The sequence below is a fragment of the Lissotriton vulgaris genome, chromosome 3_1 (genome assembly GCF_964263255.1).
Source record: "Lissotriton vulgaris chromosome 3_1, aLisVul1.2, whole genome shotgun sequence".
NCBI lineage: Eukaryota > Metazoa > Chordata > Amphibia > Caudata > Salamandridae > Lissotriton > Lissotriton vulgaris.
In genome coordinates, this window is record NC_141689.1 from 929,504,138 (window position 1) to 929,530,687 (window position 26,550).

The following is a 26,550-nucleotide window of genomic DNA, read 5'->3' on the forward strand; positions in this document are numbered from 1 at the left end:
TATCAACGAGAGCAACTGTACATTCTAGAGTGGGGCTTAGCCCCTACGAAATAGTTTTTGGCCGTCCGGCAAATATTTGGGGTGTGCCGAGGCCTAAAAAGTTTTGTTCTCTAGAATATCCTATGTTGATAGACTACCTTTACGACTTGACTGCTAAATTGAGTCTTATTCACCAACAGGTTTTCGATGCTTTGCCAAAGCCTCCGGAGAGTCCAGGGCATCAGCTGAAACCAGGAGAGTTTGTGGTTATCAGAAATTTCGCGAGGACGAAGAACCTTCAGCCGAGATTCGTCGGCCCCTTTCAAGTCCTACTTGCAACGAGAACAGCAGTTCGTGTGGCTGGACGCAAGCACTGAGTGCATGCATCCCATGTAAAGCGTGTGCCTTTGCCACTTCCTTACGACGACTGGGTGAAGAAGGGAATTGGTTCCTCTGAATTTGAAAGCACGCCAAAATTCATCCCTTTCAGCGATGCCGAATTGATCACTGACACTCCAAGCTCTGACTCTCCTTCAGAAAAGACTCCTTTGAACTCTGAACTTTTGTCCCCTGCATCAGAAAAAACTCTGTCATCTGCGAACTTGAACATTGCAACAGCTACCAGTGAAACGTTATTTGCTGATCAGACAGTACCTGCGAAACAAAGATATAACTTACGGAATCGTAAAATGGACAAATAAAGCAGGCAACTGCCTATTGTGATATTTTGAAATTTTGAACTTTTGCCTTCAGCCAGGAAGTTTGCTATTGTTTTATTGTTTTTAAATTGCCTTGCCGTCTGGGTAGCCGTAGGGTCGTGGCTGTGTGCCTAGTTGAATTTGCAGGGGTCTGACACAAGGTCGATCTTTCTGTTGGTTCTGGGAACTCCCAGGGCTGATAGAGGCATTTTCATCTACGTACACATCATCAGTGGTCGCGAGCGGATTGTAGAAGATGGAGCTTCCTGCGCTGCAACGAGAAAATGTGATTTATGTTCGCAGAAACAGACTTTGCAGAATCCTTCACAGCAAATGCTTTTTGATGCAATGTGCCATTACATTCTTGATTGTTTTGATAACGTTGGTGGGTGGAATCGTCTTCAGTATAAATTTGATTTTTGTGCCAGTTACTACAGTACCTCCCCTTGATCCTGCTACTTCTACTGTTTCTTCTATACACTCTTTTCATTCGTTTCCCAAACATGAGCAAGCTCTACGCTCAGAGTTCATTAACAACACTTTTGTACAGCTCTTGCACCAACACCAACTGGTAGTTAACACTACAGACTGCTGGGTGTGTGGCTTGATACCCCACACTATGGATAAAGGTATTCCCTATCTGGTTTTGCCTTTCAGCTACAATGGATCATTTCAGGCCCTTCAAACCATCTTTGCTTATGCCCTTGAAACCTATCCTCCACGTCCACCACGTTCCACTAAATATAACTCTGCCAACAAAGCTTTAGTCCAGGGAATTATTGACATGGTCAAGGACGTCAATAATACTCCATCATACCCTAGAGACGAATTGCGAGTGTATTTAAGTTGGAATACTTCAGAGTATCGCCTTAGTTTAGGAGAAAGCAAGCGTAAAAGCTCAACTCCAATCTGGGTCGTACCTCACCGAGGTCAGGTCTGTTTGCAAGGGAATGGGAGAAATCCGAGAGCTCAGCTAGGGGGGAGTGAGTGCGTAGAGACTTATGTGTTTCCGGCTAACTCTTCCCCTGCCTTTCTTACTGCTAGGGGTACCTACTTCATCTGTCGAGATAGAGCTTATACATGGTTGCCTGCCGACTTTTCAGGATCATGCTATATTGCTCGATTGTTGCCTCCGACATACACTGCTTCATCTGATTACCACAGAACCAGAGTAGTGAGAGGTGTCTTCAGCAAGGAAGATACTGCTGGTCAGGAAGCTGGAGACTTCTTCAAAGGCTTCCTTCCGTTCTGGGGGCCTATGGCCAATAGTAGAAACATACGTCAGCTAACACGGGTAGTTGAATCTACTATTACCGAAACTGCTGGTGCCCTTAGCAATTTGACAGCTGAGCTTCAGGCGGATAGACTCATGACGTTGCAGAACCGTATGGTTCTAGACGTTATCCTTGCAGATCGAGGTGGGGTATGCAGAATGATCCAATCGAGCTGCTGTGTCTTTATTCCTAATAATGCTCCAACAGTCTATGAGGCGATCTCTAAGCTACACAAGATTTCCGACTCTATTCACGTAGACAAGGGAAACTGGTCCTTTATGGAGTGGTTTTGGACTCTGATCTCGGCGTGGGGATGGAAGGTTCTAATGGTCATTGGTGTCATCTTAGTATTCCTATTCTCATGTTGCCTGATTATCCAGTGTGGTCCTGCTCTGTGTAGTCTTTGTGCTGCAACTTGTTTTAGGAAATCACCTGCGTTTGGAGAAAAGGCACGAGAAAGGATGATGATACAACAGCATGTCACTGACCTGATGAGCATAGAATTAGACTCTGACGTAGACTGAGTAATTGCCTATGTAAGGGCAAAAGGAGGGTCTGAGGTTCCGTGACGATTTGAACCCGTGTTTTCAATATTGTCGGAAATACATAATATTGGTATCAGCGAACCGCAAATGATCCATTTAGTATATCCTGGTGTTTTCGCTATGCTACAAACAAGAGCACTCCTTTTATAAACACATTTCTGATCTACCCACGGCATCCATCTTAGATCATGGCCGCCATTTTGTGTTTCTTGCCCTCACATACGCAATAACCTCTGATCACTTCATTTCGATTAAGGACACGTAGCCTTAGCCGGAGATTCACCTCTCTAGTGACACGTGCACCTTAGACCAGAACACGCTGTAGCTGCATGACTCGGCAAAGACTGCCTCCTCTGCCCGAGGCCAGTCCTGCCAAACTGGTCTTCGTGTCCATTGTCCTGATCACGATTAGGCGGCCGAAGCAGGTAGCCTTGCCCATTTACAACCTACAAACATCTCTTATCTCGCTTTTCTATCTTCCACACCTGGCTCCGTTTCTTTCTGAATCTTTATTAGGGGGAGGTAACGAAATTTACGATGAGGCGGTCCAGCTCTTGAATGCAATATTGACAAGGGATTGTGATGAACTAGTGGGAACCCCTCTTCGTAGATGTTTTGTAACAGATTTTATCAACGGTTCCTATGTACGCCAAATATTTATTGTTTATGACACAAAGGTTTTGGGAATGTACCAACATGTAAAGAATTCGCCTGAAGGCCAAAATTTAGTATATAAGGAGCAACCCTCTTTGTACAAATCGAACAGGCTCCTAGTTACTGCCCATGCGTAGTTTCTGTGACTTCTGTGTCCCTGCAGTAATAAACCTTTGGTCTTTGACGCCACCATCGAGAAGCCCGTGTTTCTGTTCATTTGTGCACCAAGGCAGGTGGAACTCCGGGGTCTTTGGGTGTTGTTCCCTGACACCTCTGGACGGAACCAAAAAGTCCAGAACTCCAAGTCCGACAGCATATGGCCGCATCATACTCACTCGGTGTGCCTGCAGGAATCCGTATGGGTCGGAAAACACCCCAGATCCGGCTCGGTCGGAGTGATTTCAGACCCAGATCGGAATCGGCCCCTTAGTGCTGTACTACTCTTTCATTGTACGTCTTCTCTACTGTGTGATTATGGGTGATGTTGAGATTCCCCAACATAGTCGGAAGGTGGTCCGCAATCATTTGCAGGCTTATGCCGTCCCCTTGGAGGGCATAGTGGTTTGTTTTTGCGGAGAGTGATGAAGCGGCATACCCGTTTGAGCTTTTCTACTCATGGGTCACATTCTCTGCGATTAATACAGATAGCAAAACGTTTCATGTTATGTTATGTTATGTTAAAATAGATTTCTAGAGTGCACAGCTACTCAATAGAGCGCTTAAGACAGAGAAGACCAAAATGCAGGGGGAGACAGGAAAGAGAAAAGGGAAAACCTGAAGAACACAGAAAAGGTTATATTGTTTGTTGAAACAACCATGTTTTCAACTGTTTCCTGAAGGCGAGCAGGTTAGTGGGAGGGGTAGTTTATTCCAAAGTCCAGCCACTTGCGCTTGAAAGGATCGGCCGCCTTTGCGGGCTCTAAGATATTTAGGGATGACCATGAGATGTTGATGGGCAGATCTGAGAGATCTGCCAGGTATATAGAAAGAGACTCTTCTGGAGATGTATTTTGCTCCTATATCATGCAGGGCCTTAAAGGCTCGGACCAGAGCTTTGAAGTGGATTCTACTGCGCACCAGTAACCAGTGCAGATTCTTAAGATGGCGAGAGGGTGGGGAGACAGAATATAGAAGGTAAATAATATTGATTTTTTTAATATCGAAGTGACAGAATTTTGAAGGTAAGTAATATTGGGTTTTTTAATATCGCTATTAGCAATATTGATGTTACTAATATCGATTTTTATATGATTTTTATGTATATTATTATGTATTTAATAAGTATGTGTTATTTTTTTTTAATGTTATTTTAAGTAAATTTTGTATTTTAGTACTGTAGCGGGTCGTGGGTTTATAGGGGAATAGGGTGGGAAATAATTTAATTATACTAAATTAATTATACATTTTTAGGATTTATAAATTAATTTTAGTTAATTTTTGTGTGTAAGTTCTGTAGCGGGTTCTGGGTTTATAGGGGAACAGGGTGGGAAGTAATTTAAATGTAATTAAGTAATATTTTTTCTTATTAATTGGTAATGTTAATTATATTATTATTAATTATTTATTAATTGTTAATCAATTTTTATTAATTGGTCATTAATTTTAATTAACTGATTTATTGATTATTACGTTCTGTAGCGGGTTCTCAGTTTCGAGGGGACTAGGGTGGCAAGTAATTTAATTGTAATTAAGTAATAATTTATTTTTATTAATTGGAATTGTTAATTAAATTATTGTTAATTAATTATTATTAGTAAATAATACTAATTCATTGGTGATTGATTTTAATTAATTGATTAATTGATAATTATGTTAAGTGTACTATTTTATTATTAGAGTTTGTAGTGCATTTATAGGGGAATATATAATGTAAAGTAACTGCTATGTAATTAATAATTATTACATTTATAGTTGAGTATTGATAATTAATTTATTGTAAATTAATTATTAATTGGTACTTATTTAAAAGTATATTTTTTTGGCTATGAAAATTAATTTATTGTAGTTTAATCATTAATTGGTAATTAAATATTACTAAATATTATTTATTGATATTTTATAATATTATATTAATGGGTAATTCATAATTGGCAATTAATGTTTGATAATTAATATTTTTGGTTTAAGAAATTATTTAATTGTTCAATGTTAGTTAATTGGTAATTACTTTTTAATCATTAATATGCTTTTGTTATGCGAAATATTGTATTCTCTGTTTATTAATGGATAATTATTATTTTATAATTATTATTAATTGGTATTTATTAATAATGTATTGTTACTTAATTATTCATTGGTAAATATGTTTTAATAACTATTTATTGGTATTTGTAAATAGTTTAGATTTATTTAATATTTGATTTTTAAAATATTTTTAAATAATAATTTATTTATAAGTATGTTATTTGTAACTTCTACGCTATCCAACACTTTCCCTTCTGTTGCACTCTCTGGAGTTAGAATAGTAATTTTTACCCCCTATGCTATCCAACACTTTCCCGACTTTTGCACTCTCTGAAGTTGGAATAGTCATGTTTACCCATACGCTATCCAATACTTTCCCTACTGTTGCACTTTCTGGAGTGGGAATAGTAATTTTTACCCCTACGCTATCCAACACTTTCCCTACTGTTGCACTCTTTGGAGTGGGAATAGTAATTTTTACCCCTACACTATCCAACATTTTCCTTACTGTTGTTTTTTTGGGAGTTGAAATAGTATTTTATTCCCTCTGTTACCTAATATTTTTTGTACTGTTTTAGTTAATGTAGTATATAATTAATTTTAAAAATATTAAAAGTAAAATATCTTTTTTAATTTGTTTTGCATAACTATTTAATTTTTATTTATGTTATTATTTTATGTGTATACATTTGTAATTTATAATATTTTTAATTATTTATGTTGTTAAAATATGTTTGACTGATTATTAAGTAAGTATATATACTATATATTATATGTATATGTTTAATTATTATTTTGTTAAATTATGTTTATTACTTATTCATTTTAAATATTATAACATATTTTAACCATGTTTATTATATTTTAAAGTAGTATTTAATTTATTTTACATATGTTTTTATTAAAAAACAAAAAAATTTTAAAACAATATTTTTGACATCGATATTTTTGTACTTACCTTGTTGTAGATAGGATGTCGATATTGTTGATATCGATATCATTGCTCCGATATTTTTGTATCTCGATTTTTTGTCATTCGGTGAGACTTCCGATCTCTAGGCCCTAGACTCAGAACAGACCTGGCTGCCGCGTTCTGCACTACCTGCAGTTTGTTAAGTAAGAACTTCGAGAGGCCCAAATAGAAGACTTTGGCATAGTCCAACCTTGAGATGATAAGGGCCTAAATAACCATTTTTTATGCTCGTCTGTAATAGAAATTAAAACCTCCGGAGTATCTTCAGGAGACCAAAACAGGTTCCGACTGCTGACTGAACCTGAGGTACCATAGAAAGGGTGTCATCCATTTTTACTCCCAAGTTCTTTACAGTCCTGACCACGGCCTGGGGAAGAGACCTGTCGTGGGGCCACCATTTAAGTATGGGCAAAATTTGCGAATTTGCGTTCTGCGAATTTGCGTGAAATCGAATTTGCAATCCGCAAAATCCGCGAATTCATGCGAATTTGCAGATTTTAGTTTTTTGCGTGTTCACTCGTCACTTTTAGGCCAATGCTGCGTCAAAACCCTGCATCTGCTTGAAGCTGGCGCAAGGCTTGATGCGGCATTGGGGAGATAGGGCCCCCCAGAGCATTGCTGGAGATGCGTCGCAAGCATGACGCAGCACCAGCAATGCGCTGCTTTTACGGCACAGATGCGTGACGCATCTGTGCTGTTTTTGCCACATGGTGCGCCGCATTGTAAATGCGGCGCACCATGGGTGGCGGAGCTGCAGCCCACAATAGCTGGCGCATCCCTGGGGATGCGCCAGTTATTGTAAATCTGCCCCTATACATTTAGCCAACGAGGGAGCACTTACTGATTAGACAGTAGAAAGTACTCCAGTTGAGTAGAGGTATTGCACAAAAAGGTGGCATCTTCGTGGACAAACATGCAGGGCGGGATTCATTCTGCCCCCTGTTAGACTCGTTTTTTGTGCCCTTGTGCCCTCTGTTAGACTAATTTTTCCCTTGTTTTTCTGCCCTTCTGCCCTCTGTTAGACTCGTTTTTTGTGCCCTTCTGCCCTCTGTTATTCCCTTGTTTTTGTGCCCTTCTGCCCTTTGTTAGACTGCTTTTTGTGCCTTTCTGCCCTATGCATCACCACATCATCACTCAGCGCTACCCCAGCATCACTCAGCACCACCACATTATCACTCAGCACCACCACATTATCACTCAGCACCACCACAGCACCACTCAGCACCACCACAGCATCACTCAGCACCACCACAGCATCACTCAGCACCACCACAACACCACTCAGCACCACCACAGCACCACTCAGTGCCACCATAGCATCACTCAGCGCCACGACATTATCACTCAGCACCACCACATCACCACTCAGCATCACCACAGCATCACTCAGCAGCACCACAGCACCAATCAGCACCACCACAGCACCACTCAGCCTCACCACATTATCACTCAGCAGCACCACAGCACCACTCAGCAACACCAGGGCATCACTCAGGTCCACCACAGTATCACTCAGCACCACCACAGCCCCACTCAGCACCACCCCAGCATCACTCAGCACCATCCCAGTATCACTCAGCACCACCATAGCACCACTCAGCATCACCACAGCACCACTCAGCGCCACCCCAGCATCAATCTGCGCAACCATTCAACAACTGGTTCAAATATGTTCTCTCAATGTTTCAAACTTTATTACAAATGTCAGAAAAAGATGTTAATATTTCACTTCTGTTCTTGGATTTTCGTCACAATAAAATACACTGAACATAATCTTCACAAAAGTTATTTACAAAAGTTTGAGCTATTGCCATTATAAATTAAAATCATTTTTATTTAAGTATTAATTATTTAAAAAAATGAAAAGCCATTGTAATTTGTAATATCAATACTGCTAAGTCACGTAAATACAAAACATGTTGCATTACAAATGCTATAGGTGTCACATTTGCAAAAGTTATAACTATTGGCATTGTAAATGCCAAAGCTATTAATTTAGCTATTTTCAAAACCAACACATAAATAAAAAAAATTGTCATTTACAAGACCAATAGCTCAAACTTTCCTAATGCGAGACCTAATGCATTGCAAATGCTTTTCTGTCAGTGCTTCCTGTTGAGGTTTATTTTTCGTGACAGGCACCTCATTGCCAACTTGTAACTATTCTATGACCCTGCTTCAAGGGTCAGAGCAGGGTCAGAGAATAGTTGCAAGTAGGCAACGCCAGGAAGAACTTACAGGCTTACAGCAGCAGGTGCCCAAGTTGAAGTTAATTTCTTTGTAACCCTTTTGTAAAAGGTTACAAAAAATTAGCTTCAACTTTCGCACCTGCTGCTGTAACCCTGTAAGTGCTTGGCTGAAAATTCGTCCCCTCTGATTCATGGATTTTACCCCGATTTCGCGAGATTCGCGGATTGCGAAACTGCGGAAAATCCGCAAATTCCGCGAGCGGAACGAATTTTCAACCCATGCTTACCACCATTGTTTCCAGACGTCCAACAGGGGGGAGTCGAAAAAAATGATTCCAGATTTGTCTGTATTACATTTCAGATGGTTATGTTTGAACCAGGCAAAAGTTTCCTTTAGACACTTGTTGATCTTCTCCCCATTGAACTCCTCACCCTTCCTGCAGGTGAACAGCAGTTTAGTGTCATCGGCGTACGATAGTATTGTGACCTTGTTCCTTTCAGCCAATGTAGCTAGGGGGGCCATGTACAGATTAAAAAGTACAGGGCTCAAAATAGAGCCCTGTGGCACACCCACACTCTAAGTTGGCCCTTAGCTTAAAAGGGGGTTGACTAGACCTCCTGGTTTTTACCCTCTATGAAGGAAGCAAACCACTTCAACACCGTTCCCTTGAACCCACACTCCCTCAATCTCTGCAGGAGGTGGCCGTAGGGCACGGTGTCAAATGCCATGCAAACTGCCACGCCTATGGAGTATACTCCTAACAGGACACAGGAGATTCTGATTTCAGCCTGGCAGCACCGGGTATGGTTTATTGGCACCCTTCCCCACTCTGTAACAGTGGTTCATTTAGGTCCTTTGTCCATCCCAGGAGCCTCTTGGCCTGTTTTGTCTGGGTTTAGTCCACACCCGTGTTACATGCAATATTGCGTTGGTGAATTGAGGACCTTTTATACCTCTGCTATAGGGGTTATTAGGGCCTTGGTACAATATGTAGCCCACAACGTCCAGGGCGAGGCACCTGAAGCTGCGGCGCATCCAGTTGGGCCGGGCGGGATGAAGCTTAGTCCCGTCATGGTTAATGCGGCTATGGGCAAGCGCCCCATGATAAGGACAATATGCCTTTTTGGCTTGCGGAGAAATTAAACCTACTGAAAGAAGTATTTCCCAATACGACTCCTGTTGAGAAACACAGGATTCTTACTATTAGTTTGCAGAAGGACTTAGTGCCAGAGGTGACTGATTGTGATACCTGGGGTAAGATATTTGTGGCAGTCTATGTGAAGTGTTTTGGCACACCGTCCATGGCTGTCCTACCTTCCGTCATTAAGCGTGTCCAGGATGAACATGGGGTGGAGGCGGCTGTTGAATTAAGAATTAGACTCATTGGAGTGTTTGACGTAGTGTCCGATCTGGTCCTTGCTAATGTCAAGGGTGATGCAGTGAGCTTTCAGGTATCTAATGCTTTGCGCGATGACCCCAATGCTGATAAGCCCCGGCAGTTGCCGAAAATTATTACGCCAGCTCATAAGACCATTGGCCACAATAGTTTGGGTGTTAAGCCTTTTGCTAAATCAGCACAGAAACAAGCTCAGGAGCAGAAGTCTAATAAAGACAAACACTCTTAAATTCCAAAGCAGAATTGGAATAAGAATATGAAACAGGGGAAAAAGCAACAGAAACAGGGGTCTCGTCCGGCTTCGCCAATACCTGTGTCTACTGAGTGCACTTACGATTTGCGTGACCACACTTCTATTAAGTCACCTGATCGTTTTCAGGTTCCTGAACAAAGTTCTCCTCGCTCTTCGCAGGAAACATCGGTCTCACCAACCGGTGGAGGAGGCAGAGGTTGGGGTACCCAGCAAAGCTGTGACCAGCCCCGCCAGACTGAAGGTAAAGGCAAGAAATACGATTCTCATCGTCCTCGACCCCAGTTTCAGAAGAAGAAAGTTGCTGCTTTACCAGCAAGATATGCCACGGATAGTGAGAACACAGCTTCAGAATCTGACGTGGGCGCTGACGCTGTTAGACAGCACGGCGAAAATTACCATAGTGCAGGAACCATTGCGTCTACTTCTGAAGGTGACAGAAACTGACACGTTTGTTACTGTTGAGACAGCTGACACTAGAGTGGCTCCCCCGGACAGACTTTTTGAAATTGTCCTTTTAATTGAAGGTGACATACAACGTACTATAAAAAGGGTATTTTGGGAAAATCTTACGACTGCCTATGACATTTTGTCAGCGGAAGTAGATTGGCCCCTGCCTTTTGTTCTGGCTGCTCCCCAAGGGGGGGGAGGTAATCCTCCCTGCTTTCGCACACACAGTGCTGAAGGAGCAGGCACTGCATTTTACAGAAGAGTGGGCGAAGGTGCTTGCACCAGCAGTTTACCGTACTCAATGTGGATGGGGCACATTTTCTCCCAGTCATGAGATTCCATTGCGGTCTATGCCACAGTCTCAACCCCAATACCCCATGCTACATGAAGCGATAGGTTCCATGGCAGAAATCCTTGACCAATTGGAATATCAAGGTGTCATTGAAATGTGTGTGTCTACGATGAATAACCCTCTTTTTACTGTGACGAAGCCTGATGGCTCGTACGGTTTGGTATTGGATTACCGACACTTACACTACCATTGTTGGACATGCGCGGTACAGAATACTCACAGATAAGCCCTTGTGGATAGTCTCATGTGTAAAAGGTTTAAGATAACACTTGACATATCCAATGGCTTTTTTTTAGCCATAACCTGTCCTCTATTAGTAGACAATGGACAGAATTTACCTGTGGCATTAACAAAAACAGTTTCGAAGATTGGCTATGGGCTACAAGAACAGTCCTGGTGTCTTTTCCGCCCGCATAGTCTCTCTTTTGAAGAGGCTCAACCCTGATGCGTGTTCGTATGTGGATGACATTTATCTCACAGACGACAAATTGTGGACGCATCTGTGTCACGTTGACAGCATCATTTGTTCGTTTACGGACTTCGGTTACAAATTTAACTTTGCAAAATCTCACATTGCTGAGTACACAGTGTTGTTCTTGGGCTCTGAGCTCAATAATGAAGGTCGGGGTTTGGCACCTCACTTCCTGGAGAAATGCGCACAATTGTGAAAAAACTACAATCTTTGCCTGGGTATTTGAATTTCAGGCATACTTACATTCCCAATTATGCCCAGCGTATCAAGCCACTTTATGCCTTGGTATAACCTACTTTCTCCAGATTTTGCTGGCTGCCTGAACATTCTGCGATTTTGCGATCTTTGCAGTCTGATGTTCTTGAATCTAGATTCTTACTAACTCGTGATAATCACACCAACTTGGTGTTAAGAATTGTGCCTGGGGCAGTGGGTTTCACGTACCTGACTTTTAATGAGGGTGACACAGTCCCTATCGCACTTGTACACTATGGCTAAAATGTGTATTTCCTCTGTGTAAAAGGTCTTGACTGCGGTGCAGATGGCGATTCTGAAAGAACGTGCACTGTCGCAGGGGTAATGCATGTTGGTTGTTACATTGTATCCTGCCTTGGAGGCAGTGACGAAGGCCAGTGTACCTAATTGGAAAATATTACATCCCAGGTGGATACATTGGGCCACATCTTTGACGTCTCTGGATGTCACCTTTTTTTTGATTCCTCTTTACAAACTCAGGAGTACTTGCAGTATGAGTTTGTTCATCCTGCTCCTCTGACCATGCGCCCGCTAGAGGATTTCCATTGTATAATTTGCTCATACAGTTCGGCGCAACAAGCTGCGGAGTCTAAACATGCTTATTCTGAGCCCTGCGCAATAGTGGTTGGTACAATGGTGAATGGAGAGTTCAAGTCCGTTGTCGTGCATACATAGACATTAGGGGACAGTACTGCCAAATTGGCAGAGCTCCGTGCTCTGGTGCTTGCACTGGAGTATGCAGACCCTAGTGTGACTACTCTTATTGTGAATGATTCGTACTACTGTGTACAGTCTTACATTGACAACTTATTCTTTTGGACTCAGAACGACTATCGTGATTACTAAGGTAGCACGATTAAACACAACATGCTTTGGGTTCGAGGGGCTGAGCTCAAAGAATGGCTCCCACTCGTGTTTGTAATTCATTCTCTTGGTCACCAACGCTTGGGGGTACATGCTGTTGGTAACGGTCTTGCTGATGAAGCAGCGAAGAGAGCAGTTGCGACATACTTAGGAGCAGCAGTTACACGTTCCAACAGTAAGATTGACAATGACATCTTGGCAGCTATTGCTGCAACAGAGAAGGGAGGTAATTACCCGAAAGGTTTCCCTTTTAAATACTCTTATCATTTAATTCTCGATAAAGTTCCCTATGTGGGAATTAACAACATTGGTGACAGGTTGATTCCCACCGTAGACCGCAGGCAGGCTTTGATAACAGCGGATCATGAGGGTATGGCCTCGGCTCATGCCTCATATCAGCTACTGTATCTCTTCTACAACAGCGTTACTGATGGCGTGGTTTGTACAAACAGACACATGACTATGTTCTTCGTTGTGACATTTTCCGACAGATTAAACCTTCAACTGCTGCGTGCCTGCCCCTGGCACAGTTATCTAATAAACCACTTGGGTGCATTTATTTAGATCACTGTGCTAGAATGGGAGGCCGGTCGTTCCGCTACCTGGCCCCGCGGGCTTGGAACGAACTACCACTGTCCCTGAGACAGGCTACCAGCCTTATTGCTTTTAGGAAGGGCTTGAAAACGTGGCTTTTTACTAAATAGTTTCTCTTTGTTTTTTTATCCTCTTTTAGTCTCCTTTTCAGCTGTTATGTTGCCCTTCTACCTGCAGATATTCTTCGCCAAAGCACCGGGATGCTCCTTGGAGTAGCCGAGCGCTATAGAAGAAATAATTAACATAACATAACATAACTGTGGTCCTTTCTCCTCTGATACTGCGTATAAGTACATCTTAGTTGTAGTTGATTTGTGCACACTCTTTGTTTGGGTGTGGCCACAAAGGAGTATTGATGCCCGCACTATCATCAGGGATTTGCGTGTCTTTGTGGGAATTTTTGCATGTGGTACCTTTCATTCGGACCAGGGTCCAGCTTCCGCCTCTAAGGCATACAAGGATGCCATGGCTTCATTCAGGGTCCAAGTCAAATTTTCGTCTCCTTACAAGCCTGAGGGTAATTCAGTTGTGGAGCAGATGAACCATGACTTAAAGCAATCCTTGACAGCTAAGGTTTTAGGTACAGGCCGGAACTGGCTGGTCCATCTCTATAGCGTGCAATGTGCACTTAATAATCTCCCTAGAATGTCTCTGAGTGGGCGGACCCCATACGAAATGCTCTTTGGTATGAAAATGTTTGTTCCGGACCTTGAGGGTCTAGACATGGTGGCGTCCTCTGCATCCTTCGACGTAGATGAACATTGTGATGTTTTACAGAATCTACAAAAGACCAGAGACAGTCTTCTGAGGGAACATTTGCCCTCTACATCTGATGCTGTTCTTCAGATTCCAGTAGCTGGCTGGTCCACGAGAAGGTGGAGAACAAGAAGGAGTTTGGCCCCTCATATCGAGCACCAGTTCCTGTACTTGCCATGCAGGGCACAGAAACAGTCATTTTACCACCACTTCCTGGTCGCAAGCACAACAGGTACATCTCCACTGACAATGTCAAAATTACAGCGAGTGACCGATACTTCTTAGTATGACTCCTGCGGTCTCTTGTCCAGCAATGCTGAGAAATTCTATTTTGGCTCCGGCAAGGGACACTGGACCTGACATTGCCATTGAGATGCCTACAGTTAAAAATCCTTTATTGAATCTACCGGCTGGTGATCCCCTTGATGATACGGAGTATACTTACCCCACAGATTTTTCCATGCCCGGTTTGCAGACATGTGTGGCTAATCAGTCGCGCATTTCATTTGACACTGATTTTGTCTCATCGAAGTCCCCTTCAAGGGTTTCTATTTTTGCTATTTCGTTTCCAAAATATTTCTTGATACCCCCTTGGACTTACATTTGGCTGGTGCAGTTCTCAATTTTTTTGTTCATGTCCATTGGGTTTGTGGTATACTTTTTCCCATCGTGTGAACAGTCATTATGTTAAAGAAAGATCTACTAATTGATAGAACTTTCGCATCCCCCTCCTCATCACACATCATAAAGAGGGACCAGACTTTTGTGAATATCACTACTTGGCCTGTCTTAGATGGTATTGTATGGGATGCTGTGAAATTTCAAATCCACGGACCCACAGAGTTCATTAATGTCCCTAATTAACTTCATGTTTTTATGGGGGATGTGGTTAAACAAAACATTCTCTCTGATGATTGGGATGTCCAAGCTGTAGAGGCTCTATTTTCTGATTTGAAATATTATGCTGCCTTTGATGCTGAAGATTCGTACTTAGATTCCGCCAGTTATGCTGAGTCATTTTGCTACCATCACTATGGCAATCATTTTCTGTACAAAGCAAACACATTTAGCAATGTGGTTAAATATCCTCAATGGGAACATTGTCCAGCCCCGGTTGAAGGCAGCTCCAAACTCTTTTGAAAAAGTGTAGATATAATGACTGCTAAGTCATCTTCCAAAGATAGACTTCCTCACACTAAAATGTTATATTCCAAGTCCATTATTGACCACTTGGCTTTTGGGGCTATGAGCTGGGAAAAGATACTATTGATCTTAAATCTGTTTGGGGTTCTAAAAGTTGGCAAGCACAAGGCACCAAGGCTTAGTATTGTGCATGTCTCATCCTGAACCATATGTTGTTTTTGAATTTGACTATTTCACTACCCACCTGCTTTGGATTGGCTATGTCTAAAAAATTAAATGCTCCTTCTCTTCCTGATTTGGGAGAATACCCCACCTGGTACAATCACACAAGTAACTCACTCAGGGCTAGATGTAGGTAATTGCATTTTATCGTCTCTTAAATACCGAATTTTACCGAATTTTACCGATTCGGTATTTATGAGTCGGTAAATGCAATGTAGGTAGAAAAATCGGTATTTTTTACCAAATCGGTAAAAATCGGAATCAGTCATTCGGTATTTACCGATTCAGTATTTACCGAATCGGTATTTACCGAATTGGTATTCCCCATTCATTCCTATGGCCTTTTGGCCCATAGATATGAATGGGAAATACCAATTCGGTAAATACCGATTCGGTAAATACCGAATCCAAAAGGCAAAGAAAAGTGAAACTGAATCAGGCAGCCAATCAGGTGCCACCACCCTCCCCCTCCCTACCAGGAGTGGCTACACAGGTAGCTGCAACTAATTAGAAGCTTCTGGAGAGGCAGTTGGAGCTGAGCTGAGTCCCTGAGCAGCAGAAAGAGTTTTGTGCACTTTTACATTTGAAAAATGGCAAGCAGCACAGACAAAGATCATCCAGAGAGGAAGAGGAAACTCAAATTCAGCAGCATGGAGCTGCAGGTCCTTGTTGAGGAGGTGGTCAAGGACCACCAAAAACTGTTTGGTAGGCAGTCCCTCACTGTGGCTGAATCTGCCAAAAGGAAAATTTGGCTGGGCATTCAAGATAAATTGAATGCAGTTGGAGTGACTCCTAGAGATATAGAGGACCTTAAAAAGAGGTGGATTCGACCTCAGGAGCCTGACAAAAAAAAAAGGTGAACACCACAAGCAGGCAAGCAAAACTGGTCGAGGGATAAACCAAGCACCCCCCCTTACTAACCGGGAGGAGATGGTGAGCTCAACCATAGAACCTGAAAGCGTCTGCCGACTGGGAGAAGTAGTTAGCTCAGCCAGAGCTGCCAGCAGAAAAGGTAAGACGCATGCACAGCAATCCCCCCCACACCATCATCCTTCCCTTTACCCTATGTGGCTAAGTGAACCCCAGTCTAGTACAGCTAGCACTATACAGGAGCAATGCATTATTGGACATGTAGTCAGTAAATGAAAGACAATGTCATACAGCATAGCAACCAGCAAGTTAGGGAACTGATTCCAGACAGAATGAAGCGCAGGCAACATGTACATTGTTCAAGTGAAAATTATTCAATTGTAATGGCTGTGAGGCAGTAGCGCTTAGCTAATGTACGCTCATATGTCCACAGGTGAGACATCTTGCAGGCGATCCCCGGAGTCAGAAATAAGGTCCAAATGCACAGAATGTATCAGAGGACACAGGTGCACCAAGTACACAGCCACCATCCCAAGACACATAAATTGCTCCAGAGTTGCAGGAGTCCCCAGAACGTACACAATCTCCTCTGTTACTGTCATCCCCAGAAATGCCAGCATCACTGCCTATGACAACACCTGCCGCACAACAGAGCAGGAGGCATGGTGTTGCCCCACCATTGGAAATGGAGTCATCAGCAGGTGACATGGAGAGGGAAGACACACACCTTGCCTGGGGAAGGTAGCTCTGCCACACTGCAGTCCAGTGCAGAGGTGTCCCGTACTGTTACCAGACGCCGCAGGCTCCGAGAAAGCAGTGTAGCTTCACGTGTGGAGGGTCCCAGTGTGTTCCATGGCCTGGAGGGGAGCATGGTGAAAATCCAAAGGCTGCAGGGAAAGGCCATCATGTCTGTCCAACGCCAAATGAGGAACCTAAACAACAATATTGAAGACATAGGGAAGGGCATCAGAGAACTAGTTGATGTCAACAAGGAGATGGCTGCAGGGATGCGTGATATGTCACAATCGGTGCAGCTTCTGTGCACCAAACTAGATCAGGAAATTGCATTAAGGTGCAAGGAGAATCAGCGTGCGCAGCAACAAAATAAAGCCATAAACCGCCTGGCCACAGCCACTTCCCGGCTATGCAGGAGATGCATAAACATGCAGGAGGGACTAATGCAAAATAGTAATGAGGTTTCTAGGGGCATTGCTAGTCTGACCAGTGCTGTTGAGGTGCTGATAAATGCACAAACAGCACAAACTGCTGCTCTGGATGTGCCAGAGAGTGAAGGGAGCACAAGTAGGAGCAGCATGGCAAACCCCCTTGTTGTAAAGACACGGAGGAGCAGCAGGCACCACGGTGAGGCAACAGCTCAAACGCCAAGTGAAGACAGCCAGCAACAAACATCTGGCACTGGTAGGCATGAACGAAAATGAGTAGTTCAGTTAATGGGGAAGTGACCCAGGACTAACATCATTGAATGTATATAATTTGATTTGCACAATTGTGCTTTAGGAACCTGCGTAGTGACAAAATTAAACTACATTGGGTGCATACTCCACCTGTCTGTGTCTCTTTACTTACTTAAAAGTATTTGCGTGTGATCTCTTCCCGTCTGTGTCTGCCATCTGTTGGTGTTGCAACTTCTAAAGTGTTGGGTTCAGGCAGTGCTTGTTCATCATCATGGTCCTCATATTCAGATAATTCCACCTCGGTGCCCTTCTTCATGGCAAGTTTGTGCAACATTGCACAGGTTGCAATCATCTTGCAGCAGGTCTCTGGTGTGTACTGGCGTGCCCCTCCACTTTTGTGGAGGCAGGGGAACCTGGTTTTGCACAGAGCAAAGGTGTGCTCCACAATGTTCTTGGTAGTTTTGTGTGCCCTGTTGTATCTCCTCTGGCTGGGGGTTGAAGGGTTGAGGTAGGGAGTAAGGATGAAAGACCGGACCCCATATGCACTAGCCCCTATATGTAACAGAAAAAGACATTACTCATCCACACATACATATACATCTGCAATATGTATCAAGGAAGTGTCACACAGTGTTTTACCTAGCAGGTATCCTTCGCCAAACTCCCCCGCAGTCAGGCGGGTGTAAATTCCACTATTTTGAAAGATGTATGAGTCGTGGGTACTTCCAGGAAACTTGGCAACTATGTCCGTGATGATGTACTTTGCATCACAGATTACCCGTACATTTATGGTGTGGGTAGACTTCCTGTTCCTATAAATGTACTCTGTGGCCGCAGGTGGACATATTTATATGTGGGTGCCATCAATACAGCTAATGACGGTGGGGAAATGTGCCATTTGATGAAACTCTGTCTTGGTCCTGAGCTGTTCTGCGTGCGTTGCAGGGAAGATGATGTAACAATGCATTTTCTGCATCATGGCCTCTAAGAATTTCCTAACTAAACATGACAGACAGCTCTGGGACACCCCACCTACCGCAGCAACCACACTCTGGAAACTCCCAGAGGCAAGCAGGTGTAGGCTACGCAGCACCTGCACATGGGGTGGGATGGCATGCACCCTTGGGGTTGGGTGCTCCAAAAGTGGGTGGAGGTCCCTGATCAGCTCCAGGATGGTTTGGGGGTGTAGCCTGTATCTTTGTATGATCTCTGGCTCAGTCAGTTGGAATAGGGTGATTCTCTGCCTGTAGACCTGCTCCTCCCTTCTCCAGACCCTCTCTCCTTCTGCCTGGAGCCGTAGCTGCCTCGCAATCACGTAGAATACCGCCATTCTAGTCAAACAGTTATTCTTTAGGCACTCTTTTATAGCCTGCACCTGATTACCACCTGATTTGAATCCATGGTAAATACAGACTCTTAAATACCGAATTTCATGTAAATTTTGAATTATAGAGGTTACCTTCATCTCAAAAGTCATTTTTTAGCATTTCTTATTTACAGATTCAGTAATTTTACCGAATCGGAAAACTTACTGAATCTGAAACATTTACCGAACCGGAAAATTTACTGAATCGGTACATTTTCGATTCGGTAAATTTACTGATTCAGTAAATGTATCGATTCGTACGATTTTGTGGCCCCTACATCTCAAACACCAAATAGCGGTCGGTAACAGCCGAAATTCAGTAATTTTGGCCATTACCGACCGGTATTTGGTTACCTACATCTGGCCCTTAGTGATTTACAGTCTCTGCTAATAAATGTGTCCTTTAATATTTCACGTTTTGATCCCCAAGGTTAGTTATTATGGCAAAAAAGTTCAGATTCATGCCAACATCGTTTTCTGGGTTTGGCCCCGGGTGACACACAGGTTAGAGTGGATCCCCGTTTTGAAAGTGGCCATTCAGTCACTACCTACTCAGTAGGCAAGCTATGTCAGAACTGGCTAAACATTCCACTTTAGCGTTGGTTAAGCTTCATTTATCAAAATTGACTGACAATGTTGATTTGAATGACTTTGTGTAAGGTCCTGCCACAGCAGATCAAAAAGATGGGTTTATGCTATTTACAACGAGGTTTGGAATCTGTCTCAAATTGAAGCTGCTTGGTTAAGTGCTATTGATCAAGCTAATTTAGAAAAAGTACTTGCAGTTGTAGATAATAGCATTAACACACTTTCTTCCCATATTTACACGTTAGACAATAGTGTTTCTTCTGTCGTTGATATTGTGCAAGATGATGGCTCTGTTTTGTACCATGGTCAAAATCAATTATGTTCTATTATGCAGTTTGCATGGACATTACAAACTTTGAAGGCTTGGAAGGTGCCTTGGGATTACATGAACACTTCTTCTCTATTAATACCCTTTAATCAGTAAAACAACAATTTTGTCCATAAAAGATGCTACATATTCACATTTGCATATTAAAAAATTGGAACCGTTACCATTTTCTGTGGCCAAAATTAATTCTGCTGTTCGGCTTATTCTTCGGTTAATAACTCTACCTTTTCCATTATTTTCATTTGAAGCATGTATGAAACACGATGCCATAGGCAGATATGAACCCTTGGGTAGCACTTAGATCCATGAAGTTTGGTCCCTACCGTTTAGCTATAGGTGCCTGAGGGACGGTAAAGACGTTTAATTGAAAGGTGAAGACTGCATTAAAACACCCGCCCACTCATTGGTCTGTAGGAACATACAATTGCACAGCTCTTGTAATTCAGACACCCCAAATTTGGCCTGCATTTTAAAAGGTACACCAGCCCCGGCTATTACACCGACTTTCACATTGTTAGCAAAGGATAATTCTTTACTTTTAACACCTTCAGCGCGGCGCGAATTTTCGCGCTGTGCTGAAGGTTCTAAAAAACGGGTGTGGTCATGACGGAAAGGTTCCGTCATCAGCACAGCTCAACCGACGCTGATGACGGAACCGTTCTGTCATAAGCATCGATGGGGTTAAATATTGAAGATTGCTGTGGTATGCTGGCAGGTATTCCGTACACAGTGACTGTCTCCCAACGTGTTGTCTCTTGTAAAAATGTGCTGTTGCATCCTCTGCATGGAAAGCTCGATGTATCCATCTGGCCTTCCATTCCTACCTTGAAAGTAGAGTTCAACAAGATGAGTCGAATAAGAGCTCTACTTTTCTCAAAAAGAAGTCGCCCTTATATCCGCGTGTGAAACATTTTTCCTTCATGTAGCAAACACTCGCACAGAGGTGCATCCCCTTTTGAATACTGATCTCCCCATCCATTTTGTTACTTTGATTCACACTATATTCAATGCCTTGTTGACAACAGGCTTGGTGCACTTTTTTAGAGTAGTAAGTTCTCGGGTTTGTGGCCTCATTCTAAACTATTTTTGGTGTGATACCGGCAATTTTTCATTCAATTTTTTCGAGCCTCTTCGGCGGTTTACCATTAATTCTCGCCTTGGCTGCTGGTATGCAGCTGTTAATTTGCTTGCTCAAAAATGGTTGCACATTCTGTGCCACACGACAACCTGCCCCGGCTGCTCCAGCTTCATAACCGGTTGCTTGACTACTATGGCTCACTACCTTTGGCTACATTGAGTGTGGCGTATGGATTATCTTTCCGGTTTTCGTACGTTACGTGCATGCAGCCTGTCTTCCATTTCCTGGATTGCAGTTTTGAGTGGGCTCTGTCTTTGTGTCTCTGCAATACGGTGTCTTCTAACCCAGATTATGATCTAGTAATGAGTCGGGATTATGGCCTGCGCAGCGGCTCATGGAGTCACAGGTAATTGGATTATACGGACTGCAGCCCATGACTTTCTGGCATGCAGTTATCTCGAAGAACACCCGAGTTGTCCTCTGACGGTGCGAGAGGCGGCAGCTGTTGAAGAACATGTATGTTCTTTTCCATTACTGAATTGGATGGCTGAACTGTTTACTGACTATAACAACGACTTCCTGTTGGATTGGAGGCGGTTGCAACATACTGTGCCTATACTCTGTTGGACTGAAGTGACAATTTCTTTGTCTCTCTACTTCATAGACAAGTAATGGCCTCATGATATCTTTTAATTTTTTCTTTCTACGCATTACTTGTGTTTGACGTTATACACCCCTGTTGGGTTTTGAATTTTTGTGGTTAACGGATTCAGATGTTTTTACTTCCAATTATCCCGTTTGGCAAAATTTTAACTTGGTTCTGTCTCATTTGAACTTTAACTCTGCGTTCTAAACTTGCTCCCCTTCTGTTGCGTTCTCCGATCAAGGGAGGGTGTAGTGAGGGCAGATCTCTGCTTGCGCACATTGCTATGTTAGCATAAGCTTATTAGAAGTTTGAACGCCATTTTGCCTTTTTGCCGCTTTTGCACACAACACTGAAGGTAGCTGTTATAATATCTTCACATGAGAATGGCTTGTTTTCAACATCCCTAGACTTACATCATGACCTTAGTCTGCAAATTGAGTTCTGAAGCCTCCAAGGTTATCATAACAATGTTTAGCTGTTGTTCTGGCTGATCGGCTCATGCTTAGACACAGCATATATGCAGCTGCAGTTAACTGGAATTCTGGTCCCTTTAATATGGCACTGCATACATGATTTTAGACACTTGGAAGAATTCCGTTTCCAGAGAGACAGAGAGTTTTTGCAGATCCTGATTTGATTCACTCCTGCTGATCTTAGACATATGGGGTCCCACACACAAGCCTAGGAGACCTTCTATATTTTATAAAACATAGTTCCTAGCTAGGAGGATGGCATTCAAGGCACTATAGAACCTGTTCCCACCATCATTATATTATGATTTCCGCTTTCATGTTTATGGAATTGTAACAATGCTGCTTGTATTATTTTTAATCTTATGCTTGCAAAAATACTGCATCTTAGTGCATGTCGTTAAAAATAAACATTTTTTACCCATGCTGTGGACTGGCATGAGACTAACAAACGAAAGAGTGTTCTTGATTCCCACCATTCCTGAGAGTAACCTTAGTCGCATGTTCTGGGTTGTCTAATCATTGATTACTTTGCTGTGGGACAAAGAGCTAATGTGACACTGATGCTAGTTGGTTAGGGGTTCTAGGTACTAAGGAAAGTTTTTTGGTCCACCACAATTCACTGACGTCCTGGGTCCCTGTGCACAGTTCTGTGTCTGAGCAGAATTCCTGCAACACCGCATAACGTATCAATTTTTGGGACCAGGGTAGATTTAATGTCCATCACCGTTGCCATTAGCTCGTTGAGGCAGTGTGAAGGGTCGGCCTGTGACATGGGTTGGTCTGTTAATAACTGGCCGGCACCCGCGGCGGCGGATGATGGGCCCAGTAGGTCCATGGCCGATGGCTGTTGTTTCTCAGGCCTTGGCTTGCCCATCCTGGTGGTAATGGCCTTCCGTAAGTACCAGGGAGAGGGAGAGAAAGAACGCAATGGGACCAATGCCAGAGCCCCACCCGGTCAAGGGGGTAGTCTTCTATTGTTGCTCCCACCTTAAATGCAGCAACTGGGCCAGGGCACCGAGCAAGAGTGACAATTATAGTGTGTGGCAGGGCAAGGCAGAAAAATTATCGAGTCACAGGCAGCAATCGTCCAGTGGGTGTTAGTTACCGTACAGTGTAGATGTCAGCTGTTTTATCCATAATACAAGAGGAGGGTGCCTCCCTTATGAGCCCTGTCAATGAAGGCCGTGCCCTGGGATGGAATCTCACACAAGATAATGAAACTCTATGCGTTTTCCTCTTCCCCTCTACTCGTATTCACCCCTGGACAGGAGGGGGCTTCCCGGCTCAGCGCTGCAGAGACAAGGGGCGTCCACACGCCGATGCGCAGCAGGGAGCTATGACTGCCCAGCCATTGTATACCCCCCGGTCTTGAAGGGGCCTCCATGAGTCCAGGGGGTAACTGCAATGTCTTCGAGTCAGTATGGTATGGTGGGCGCCGGCCAGGCCTCATGAACCACTCTATGTGCACGGAGTATGCAGTTCAACAAAATATGGACCGGGCCTCTTGGTAGCAGTCTGGTGGGCCCGTGAATAAGGGCCCACACAGATGAAGGTCAGGTCCCTGAGGGACCCTACCAGTAACAGCCACAAGGTTTGAAGCATACCGGAGGAGGTATGAGGCATGGGTGGCCTACCTGAGTCCGTGGCCGGGACGGCCTCGCTGTGGCATAGAACCTCACTACTGGCATCGATGAAATAGCAGGGTGCTCGACGAGGCACAGCAAACTCATGCCGCATCCATGGGGCCACAAGCACAATGCGGCATACAGTAGGGCCTCTGGTAATGAATCAGACTCCCCCGGCTAGGGGTGTCTGCAGCGGAGGTCCAATGAAGGCAGAGGCCGCAAACACGGACCCAGGTCTGCAACTCGATGGCCTGCCTCTCCGCAGCCGGAGCGACTTCAGATGGGCTCAGCTAGATTGTGGGATGTCCGTGGTGCATCTCGCAGTAATGCCGTGGGTTGCTGGTCTAATTGACGGATGCTAATTGAAAGATGTTTGGTGGTCGCAACGGAGCAAGCTGATAACACGGCCATTCATGTAGCCATCTTAGACACGCCCCCCTCCCCTTCTGTATTTTTATGCATAACACTATGCAGGAGAACTCAGTCAGACTCTGGTCCCATGTAAAAAATTGTCCTCCACCTTATGCAAGCCTGGGTCAGTAAAGGCAGATTAGTGTGCAAATTCTGCAGGGCTTAAGTCAGCTAAGGCCCTGACCACAACTACCCCTTTGTTCCAGTTCTTCCACAGCTAGAGTTTCTAGAGACAAAAATCTTGCATTTCTATTGTGTTTATAAGGAATAGGCCCTCATAGAGTTGAAGACCAACATGCACTGATTTGGTGATCATTTCTTGCAACTGGGCAGACAGAGCCAGCCTATGAGCACCTTCTTGTAACTCAGTTTCTCATTCTGAGGACAGAACAGGTTCTGTGACATGGTGTCTCCCTCAGTAGCCTTCAAGGTTCCTGGTTACTAGGCAGCACATTTTTGCGAACTGCTGAAGCCTTGCAGTACCACGTTTTGAGACCAGGCAAGGTGGTGCTTGGGGCTAAAGAGGTTGCAAAGAGGAAATGCTGGCTTGTGTTAACTTATAACAGCAGCAGGAAGGAGTATCCTTATCCCCACTAATGTGCTGCCAACATAAAGCATGACTTCAACACATTCATGACTCATATTTCCCTGAGAGCCCTAAAAAACATCAGGCACTTTCAGAGAAGAGTAGAGGGTTAGAGGGGAATGCAGGGGAATTTTTGTGGAGAAGTACCTTTGGAGCAGGATGTTCTACCTAGCCGTATACTCAAAAATAAAGCCTACATATGCTTTCTGAAATACGACCATAGATACAGGAAGGGACACCTCCTTAATGCTTGAAGGGACTCATATCTAATCATCAGGCTCTCAATGTCATAACTTTGAAGAAAATATTCAATAATATATGTCTCCTACTTTTTATAGCAGAGTATGGAGAACCATATATTGTCTTCACAACACAGAGAAAGATGGATGTGTTGTAGTGAAGGTCCGCATTTACCACTTTAGGTGAGGTTTTTTAGTGTAGGAGAAAGGAAAGCCAACCTTAGCATTTAAAGAATGCAGTGGTTAAATTGTATAAATATATGCACCAGGGCTTTTGTCAGGAGGCAGCTTCGACCAGCCCGTACCTCCTTTTGGTGCTGCCTAACACAGAACTAACAACTAACAATGAATTCCAACTAAGCATGGGCGAATTTTGCGAATCTGGCGTTCGTGAATTTTGCGAATTTGCGAACTCGCAATCCGCAAAATCCGCAAATGCTCGCGAATTAGCGATTTTTTTTTGTGTTCGCAAGGGTTTCTGCCAGTTCGCGAGGGTTTGGTACTAGTACGCAATAGCGAACGTACTTGTCGGCTCGCAACGGTCGCGACTATGTTGTTTCTACGTCTGGTTCATCATCACAGGTTCCCAGCACCCTCTGTTTCACCACTGCCACCCTCTGTTTCACCCATGCCACCCTCTGTTACATCAATGCCACCCTCTGGTTCATAATCACTGTAGATTATGGGGGGGAAAAGCAAGCACACCTGCCCTGCTTCAACTGACATGAATTAATTTGGGGTTAGTTTATTAATGTGTCACTGTTTTAAAATTACAGGTCTGGCACCTGCTTCCTTATCAGTAATTTGCTTTCTGTTGCAGTGCAATTTTTATTTCCAGGACCTTTGTGGCCTACTTGTAGCTATTCTATCAGCCTGCTGTGAGGGTCAGAGCAGGGTCATACAATTATTGCAACTAGCAACTGAACTCTGGAGGGGCCCCAGTCAGGAAGCACTACAGGGAATGGTTACTAATGATGAGTTTGAACTCTTGCACCTGCTGAGTGCTTTCAGTTTTGCAAAACTTGATTTTCTGCAATTTTGCGGGATCCGCGGGGCGCGAACACGAGCGAGATCGAATTCGGAAGCCGCGAATTCGTGCGAATATGCGATTTGTTTTTTGCGGCGTGTTAGTTCGCAAGGTTTTGTGTGTTTTCGCGAGCCGCTTGTAGCGCAAGGTGCGAAGTAACCCTTGTGGTCGTTCAAGGGCGCTGCCATCTTGTTTCCATGACGTATTTCCGTTTCCGGGCGCGAAGTGTAATCTCGCAAAGTGTGCGGCTTGCCGGTACAATTTTGCGAGTGTTCGCGAGGAAAATCTCGCGCGAACTTACCCGCGCGGTCGTGAACGGGCGCGGCCATCTTGTTTCCCATTCATTGCTATGGTTCTGTGCATGCTCTTTGTATCCTCTCCAAATCTCTGCCATCCTTTGCTTGTTTGAAGTTTTTTTTAAATCTATTTTACTTATTATCTATCCCTCTATTTTTCTAGCACTATATTTTTGTGTTTACTGCTACTTTTGGTTAATTTTAAACTACTTTTTTAAACTCTTTTCTTTTCTTCTCTTCCCTATTCTATTTTATTTATTCCTTTCCGCCCAGACCATGGTGAAGGGAGCCGGGAAGCATCCAGAGAAGGGGAAGGGTCCCGCACCCAGTGCCCGGCTCCCGTGCGGGCGT

At 43.7% G+C, this 26,550-nt stretch overlaps 1 protein-coding gene and 1 pseudogene across 1 annotated transcript in view; one reads left to right on the forward strand and one right to left on the reverse strand.

Moving 5' to 3' along the window:
• The window catches only part of LOC147727230 (annexin A1-like), a 671,221-nt gene that overhangs the window by 473,708 nt on the left and 170,963 nt on the right, over positions 1 to 26,550 (forward strand). The gene's annotated exons all lie outside the window — the stretch shown is intronic.
• Positions 16,748 to 17,531, reverse strand: LOC147727231 (uncharacterized; annotated as a pseudogene).